The sequence below is a fragment of the Anolis sagrei genome, chromosome 1 (genome assembly GCF_037176765.1).
Source record: "Anolis sagrei isolate rAnoSag1 chromosome 1, rAnoSag1.mat, whole genome shotgun sequence".
NCBI lineage: Eukaryota > Metazoa > Chordata > Lepidosauria > Squamata > Dactyloidae > Anolis > Anolis sagrei.
The window spans coordinates 333,087,059-333,095,877 of NC_090021.1; the positions used below are offsets into that span (position 1 = coordinate 333,087,059).

At 38.5% G+C, this 8,819-nt stretch overlaps 1 protein-coding gene across 1 annotated transcript in view; it reads right to left on the reverse strand.

The window, feature by feature from the left end:
* Window positions 1-8,305, reverse strand: part of PPM1A (protein phosphatase, Mg2+/Mn2+ dependent 1A) — a 48,864-nt gene extending 40,559 nt beyond the window's left edge. Inside the window, exon 1 of the mRNA XM_060754029.2 lies at window positions 7,927-8,305. The gene's annotated coding sequence lies outside the window, so the exon portion shown is untranslated. The remainder of the gene's footprint in view (window positions 1-7,926) is intronic.
* Window positions 8,306-8,819: the final 514 nt, after the last annotated feature.

Genomic DNA, 8,819 nt, shown 5'->3' on the forward strand with positions numbered 1-8,819 from the left:
ACTGCTTTGAGTGCCCCCCAGGAGTGAGAAAAGCATATAAATGAAGTAAATAAATCTATAAATAAACCTGTAACAGTAAAGTCACCATCGTTGTATTACTCTGGGAATAGACACAAGTACCAAAATGGACATAACAATATTCCATCTTCACAGTAAATTTCCTACAATAACCCTGTCCTCCTTTTAGGAAATTTAAGCTCTTGGCATAGTTAGGATGATCAAAAGCAAGGGATTATGAGAATGCTGAATAATAACAATAATAATAAACCCCATTCTCACAGCCAATTTCCCACAATAACTCTGCTCCCGTTTTTCAAAATGTTAGCTCTTGGCAGAAGAGGGATGACAATGAGGATAATAATAAACGTATCACATTATTGTAATTTATATCCCACTTCATCTCTCTATATGAAGACTCAAAAAAGCTCACAATCAAAAACATTACAATTTAAAATATACAAATATTCAATAATAAAACAGTATTCTCATTATATATTATATATTATCGGTTGTATTATATTTGATATCTTACTATTATTTTATAATATTATACTGTATTATTACTAGTATTATATTGCATTACATTATAATACTATTACTATTATACTTATATATATAAGTATTATTAGTAGTATTATTAGCATTTATTATTAATTAATAAGACTTTATTACTAATTAATTATTAGCAAAATATTAGTATTACATATTATATTGCACTATACTGCTATACCACAATATTATAAGTAATATATGTAATATATAACACATAATTATTAAAGTATTATATATTATAATATTGTACTATATTATATCATAATAGATTTATTTATTATTTATTTATTTACAGTTCTTATATTCCGCCCTTCTCACCCCGCAGGGGACTCAGGGCGGATTACAGTCAATACATATATGGCAAACATTCAATGCCAGTTTGACAAACAACGTTTAACACACAAATACACCGTGGCTATTTAACTTTTTTCTGGCCGCCAGGGGAGCTGCTGCTTTTCATCGTCCATCAGCGACACAGATGAAGTTCTTCCGCATTCCACATTCCCTGAAGTCTTTTTTCTTTATGGCCTCATAAATTAGTTAAATTTAGCCTCCCACACAAGGTGGTACCTTATTTTCCTACTTGACAGATGCAACTGTCTTTCGGGTTGCAAAGGTCGACAACGGGCTACACAATGGCTGGACACCCACTCCAGCCCGGGCTGGCTTCGAACTCATGACCTTTTGGTCAGAGTGATCTTAATGCAGCTGACACTCAGCCAGCTGCGCCACAATCCCGGTGTATAATATATATATTATACACTACCAGTATATTATACTACTATAATATTATTGGGTGCAGACCCAAAATTAATAAGAACATCAGCCCTGGCCTTGTCTTACTCAACTGCTGAGTATGCCTGCCCTGTTTGGCATAAGTCTGTCCATGTGAAGCAGGTGAATATAGACCTGAATGAGACATGTAGAATAATCACGGGATAGGAGCTCCTGGTGGTGCAATGGGTTAAACCCTTGTGCCAGCAGGACTTCTGACTGAAAGGTCAGTGGTTTGAATCAGGGGAGGGGGCTTAGCTCCTGTCTGTCAGCTCCAACTTCCAACTTCTCATGGGGGGATATGAGAGAAGCCTCCCACAGGATGGTAAAAACATCTGGCCGTCCCCTGGGCAACATCCTTGCAGGCGGCCAATTCTCTCACACCAAAAGTGACTTGCAATTTCTCAAATCACTCCTGACATGAAAAAAATCACAGGTCTTAAACCTATATCTGTTGATAGACTCTATAAGCTAGCTGGGATTGCCCCCACTCCCGGTGTACAATAGGAAGTTGCTGCCAACTATGAGAAAAATAAGGTTGAACACTGTGAAAGCTATCCACTGCATGGCTATCAGCCTCCTCCGTGTAGACTCAAATCAAGGAAAAGTTTCACGAGAACCACCACTCCTTTCTGTTCCTCAAGCAACAAAAAGAACATCTTTCTGGGCAGAAACCAGGCAATTCCAACTGGGTCTTCCTTCAGGGGCAAACCAAGAATGGGCAAATTGGAAATCCCTGAACAGATTCAGAAGTGGAGTTGACAGAGTAAAAAGACAACCTGGCTAAATAGCACTGCCTGGAAGAAGCCTCCACAGTTCTGCGACTGTGGAGCAGAACAAACAATTCAACATATTTATACTTGCCCACCATTCCCTACCTCATGCACAAATGTTTAAAGCTACAGACAATGCAGTTACTGTTGCCCATTTTTGATCTAAAATTATTTAGCAGCTTGTGTTTTCTCTATTTTATCAGTTTTATACTTGTTTATTTATGCAATCTGTCCCAAGTATGGATGGTGGGGAGGAGAAAGGAGACCTTCTCCGTGGTCGCTCCTTCCCTCTGGAACTCCCTCCCCATGGAAATTCGAACAATCCCTTCACTCCTCTCCTTTAAGAAACATCTAAAACCCTATTTTTGCACACTGGCTTATGGAGAGGAAGATGAATTGTCCATTACTGATTCCACCATGACTGACGATGCTGTCAAGGACTACCATAACTTATAGGAGCCATATTTTGATACTTTATATTGTACACATATGTGAACTGCTGAATGTGTTAGCTACGAGGCCTGATTGATTGTATGTTTGGCTAAGGTTGTTAAACAATGTGACAATCTGGGCTTATGTTTCAAATCAAATAGGTCTGCATTCAAACCATTGATAAAGGACTTGAATTGGTAATTTCAATGGGCAGACAGACAGTTGAGATCAACTACAGTAGTGTATTTGAAATGAAAATGAAATGTACCAACAGATTATCTGAATAGAAACTAATTACATCCAGGGAAATAAGAGTATCAATTTTGAAGTTTCCAACCATACACGGGAGATTTGGTCCATTTGTCAGCCGGATCAACCATTTTTAGTGAAATGTTTCTTAATCTGCTTTTAGGGAATATATTTCAAAGTTTACTCATGTTTTAGTTCTTTATGTCTTTGTGGAATTTTCCTGTTTATTTTTATTTCGATGCTCAATTCCTTCATTTAAGTTTACGTTGTTATTATCTATTATCCTGTATTATTTTGATGTGTTTCTGCCCATTTCGAGGCATTGAATGTTTGCTTTTTTATATGTAAACCACCCTAAGTCTCCCCCCCCCCAACCCCGAAGTGAAGTTTTATTATTTATTATTGTCAGATTTGGTGATTTTAATTGTCTAGTTTAACTCTTAATTTTCATTTATTTGTTCTGTTCATTTATTCTGTGATTTACACGTGGCATTGAATGTTTGCCATTTTATTTTATTTTTGGAAGCCCCCTTGAGTCCCCTAGGGAAAAGAGGGTGAGTTAAGAATAAGTTTTAAAAATATATATTTTTTATTAGCACAAAATAAATAAATCAGTAATATTGCATGTAATATAGAATATACCATTATATTATATTGTACTCTATCATTATACCACAATGTATACACTGTTTACTCATGTTTTAGTTCTTTATGTATTAGTGGATTGTTCCTGTTTTATTTTTATTTTGATGCTCACAGATTGCTCACAAGAGTGGCGTTCAAAGAGCATACAATTACCTTGTTATGCCAGCTGCATTGGCTGCTGGTTTGCTACCAAGCACAATTCAAAGTGCTGGCTTTAGCCTATAAAGCCCTAAACGGTTCCAGCCCAACTTATCTGTCTGAATGTATCTCTCCATATGAACCATCTAGGAGTTTAAGATCATCTAGGGAGGCCCTGCTCTCGGTTCCGCCTTCTTCGCAGGCGAAACTGGTAGGGACGAAAGACGGGGCCTTCTCAGTGGTGGCCCCTCAGCTGTGGAATTCCCTCCCTAGTGATATTAGATTAGCCCCTTCCCTCCTTTGGGAACCTAGTGAAATAGATAAACACGGAACTCTATGAAATCGAATATTGGAATGGCGTAGACAATGTTTTTGAACGACAAGGCTAAAAGTGAAGGTAGTGGTTTTATATATGTTCTTTAAAGTTTTAATGTATGCATTTTATAATTCTGTTTTAAATGTTTATTGTAATGTTTACATTGTTTTAATGTCATCGAATAGCTACCTAGAGTCACCTTCGGGTTCAAGAAAGGTGGGGTAGAAATATCATAAATAAATAAATACAATACTATTAGTATTATATAATATACTGTATTATATCTTAAGTTGTAGTATATATAACAGATATGGGCAAACTTAGGCCCTCCAGCTGTTTTGGACTCCAACTCCCACAATTAATTGTGAGAGTGGAGTCCAAAACACCTGGGGGGCCTAAGTTTGCCCATGTCTAATATATAACATATAATATTACAACATTATTAATATTATATATAATATACTAGCCGTCCCCTGCCACGCATTGCTGTGGCCCTGTATGTGTTTTGTGTGTGTATATATATATATGTGTATATGTGTGGTTTTGTGCATATGTTGTAATGTAATTTTCATTTTTTGGCTTTTTAAGTCTCTTCCACTGTGTTTTTCAGTGTATTTATGAACGATGGTCGCTCATCGGCCTGACAGGTGTATTGTGTCTAAATTGGGTGTCAATTCGTCCAGTGGTTTTTGAGTTGTGTTAATCCCACAAACAAACATTACATTTTTATTTATATAGATAACCATTATTACATTCTCACAGTCCATTCCCTACAATCAAAACGCCAGCCCTAAGTAGGGGATGAGGATAATAGTAGTAATGATGATATTACTACTAATAATATAATATCTTAAGTTGTAGTATATATAACAGACATGGGCAAACTTCGGCCCTCCAGGTGTTTTGGACTTCAACTCTCACAATTCCTAACAGCTGATAGGCTGTTAGGAATTGTGGGAGTTAGAGTCCAAAATACCTAGAGGGCCGAAGTTTACCCATGTCTTATATATAACATATAATGTTACAATATTATTAATATTACTAGCTGTCCCCTGCCACACGTTGCTGTGGCCCAGTCTATTGATCTGAAAAATAAAGTAATGAGAAAGTGTTGGTTTCTACTATATGTAATTTCTGTATGCATGCGGGTAAACAGTATTTCTTGCTGTTTCTTTGTCAGTGTTGATGTGGAGAGTGTCTGGTTTGCCCACCCTGGAACATGCAAGATATCATTGTCCTTTTTTAAGGGTCCCTTTTAAATCTATGATACTATATCTCTGTGTGTGTGAATCCTATCTATCTATCTATCTATCTATCTATCAATATCGATGGCTGGAAGGCTCTTTGTCAGGAGGACTTTGATTACGTTTTCTTGCTCTGATGAAGGGAATTGATTGGATGGCCTTAAGTATTTTCTCTTGGTCATGGGGGTTCAGTGTGGGAAGTTTGCCCCGAGTCTGTCATTCGTGGGGTTCAGAACGCTCTTTGATTGTAGGTGAACTGTGAATCACAGTGACTACAACTCCCAAATGTCAAGGTCTATTTCCCGCAAACTCCATCTGTGATCATATTTGGGTGTAATGAGTGCTCGTGCCAAGTTTGGTCCAGATCCATCATTGTTTGAGTCCACAGTGCTCTCTGGATGTAGGTGAACTACAACTCCCAAACTCAAGGGTAAACTATAAATCCCAGCAACTACAACTCCCAAATGACAAAATCATAATTTTTGAGGGATGGTCACTCCTTGTGTTGTGAGACGTTTTCTTGCCAAATTTGGTGTGATTTCGTTCATTTGTTCTTTTGTTTTTAAGGTACTCATTATGCACAGAGCATTTATATATATATAAATAGATAATACTGTTACAACATTATTAATATTATATATAATATATTAGCATTATTACATTCTCACAGTCCATTCTCCACAATCAAAACACCAACCCTAAGTAGGGGATGAAGATAGTAGTAGTAATGATGATAATACAAATAATATAATATCTTAAGTTGTAGTATATATAACAGACATGGGCAAACTTCGGTCCTCCAGGTGTTTTGGACTCCAACTCCCACAATTCCTAACAGCCTACTGGCTGTTAGGAATTGTGAGAGTTGAAGTCCAAAACACCCAGAGAGCCTAAGTTTGCCCATGTCTTATATATGAGATATAATGTTACATTTTTAATATTATATATAATATATTAGCATTATTTATTTATTTATAATTCAAACTTATATGCCGCCACTCCCCTGGGGCTCGGAGCTTACAAGAACAGGCTAAAATCTAACAAAATTTAAAAACAATTTAAAAACAACAACAACAACATTTTCACAGTCCATTCTCCACAATCAAAACGCCAACCCTAAGTAGGAGATGAGGATAGTAGTAGTAATGATGTCAATACTACTAGAATCATAGAATCAAAGAGTTGGAAGAGACCTCATGGGCCATCCAGTCCAACCCCCTGCCAAGAAGCAGGAATACTGCATTCAAATCACCCTTGACAGATGGCCATCCAGCCTCTGTTTAAAAGCTTCCAAAGAAGGAGCCTCCACCATATATTATACTAATAATATAATATCTTAAGTTGTAGTATATATAACAGACATGGGCAAACTTCGGCCCTCCAGATGTTTTGGACTCCAACTCCCACAATTCCATTGTGAGAGTTGAAGTCCAAAACACCTGGAGGGCCGAAGTTTGCCCATGTGTTATATATAATATACAATGTTATATTTTTAATATTACATGTAATATATTAGCATATATATAAGTCCAAAACACCTAGAGGGCCGAAGTTTGCCCATGTCTTATATATAACATATAATGTTACAATATTATTAATATTATTATATATAATATATTAGCATTATTACATTCTCACAGTCCATCCCCCACAATCAAAATGCCAACAATTCCTGAATTGTGAGACTTGAAGTCCAAAACACCTGGAGGGCCGAAGTTTGCCCATGTCTTATATATAACATATAATGTTACAATATTATTAATATTATATATAATATATTTGCATTATTACATTCTCACAGTCCATTCTCCACAATCAAAACTCCAGCCGTAAGAAGGGGATTAGGATAGTAGTAGTAATGATGATAATACTACTACTAATAATAACAGCCGGTAGCCTGGGCTGAAGTTTGCCCATGTCTTATATATAATATATGTTATATTTTTAATATTATATGTAATATATTAGCATATATATAAGTCCAAAACACCTAGGGGGCCGAAGTTTGCCCATGTCTTATATATAACATATAATGTTACAATATTATTAATATTATATATAATATATTAGCATTATTACATTCTCACAGTCCATTCCCACAATCAAAACGCCAACAATTCCTGAATTGTGAGAGTTGATGTCCAAAACACCTAGAGAGCCGAAGTTTGCCCATGTCTGTTATATATAATATAATATATATATATATATATATATAATATTGTTAGGAATTGTGGGAGTTGAAGTCCAAACACCTGGAGGGCCGAAGTTTGCCCATGTCTTATATATAATAAATAATATTATATATTATATAATATATTATATTATAATATATATATATATATATATATATATATAATATTATATATAATATATTAGCATTATTACATTCTCACAGTCCATTCCCCACAATCAAAACACCAGCCCTAAGTAGGGGATGAGGATAGTAGTAGTAATGATACTACTACTAATAATAATAAACATGTCCTCTCCCCTCCGCCCCTTTTACCATAATGCTAATAATTCTAATATATAATGGTAATATATTAGCATTATTATATTCTCACAGTCCATTTCACACAATCAAAACACCAGCCCTAAGTAGGGGATGAGGATAGTAGTAGTAATGATGATACTACTACTAATAATAATAAACATGTCCTCTCCTCTCCGCCCCTTTTGCAAAATGTCAGGGCTTTGCAGGGCAGGGATGACAATGAGGATGAGAGCCACAATACCAACTGCACAACAGGCCTCCTTCCAGGCCCGGGCCTCTCCTTCTGGAAGTCCCCCAGCATCCACTCACCCCGCAGGAGAGAAGAGGGCGCGACTCCGCCTTCCCGAAGCGAGGCGAGGAGGTCTAGGCCAGACCGGGCCGGGCCGAGCCAAGCCGGCCTCGCCTCAGTTCATTCGACGACGACGACGGCGACAGCGGCTCCTCCTCGCGGCTCCTGAGGGGGAACCGAGCGCTCATCTCTCCAGCCGCTCCGATCCCTCTCCCCCTTCCTCCTCCTCCTCCTCGTCCAGGCCCCACTCCCACGCGACCCTATTTCCTTTCCTCTTCCCTTCGCTCAATTCCCTCAGGCAACCAAGCCAGCGAGGGGCGGGGGGAAAGAGGGAGGGAAAAGAGCCTTCTGCGCACGCGCAGAAGGGGAGAGCAGGGGGCGCGCGAGTGACGGTTGAGAGGAGAGGAACGACGTCAGGGCGAGGAGCGCGCGCCCGCCGAGCGTGGGCGTGTGCGCATGCGCGAAGGAGTGCCTCCTCTCTTCCCTCCTCCTTCTCTAAAGCACACTTTTGCGGGTCTCGCCTCAGAGGCAGAGCTTGTGCGCTTGCGTGAATTAGGTCTCTTCCTATTAAACCACAGCCTTGGCATGTGCGCATGCGCGGAATACTCTTTTTTTTCTCTCTCTCCCTTCTCTAAAGAAGTAGGTCTCTTCCTATTAAACCAGAACCTTGACATGTGCGCATGCGCGGAGTACCCTTCTCTCTCCCTCCTATTAACCAGAGCCTTGACAAGTGCGCATGCGCAAAGTACCCTTCTCTCTCTCTCTCTCTCCTATTAAACCAGAGCCTTGACATGTGCGCATGCGCGGAGTACCCTTCTTTCTCCCTTCTCTAAAGCACGGCTTTGCAGGCCTCTCTTCTGAGGCTGAACGTATGCGCATGCGCGAACGAGTACATCTCTCTCCCCTCATTTCT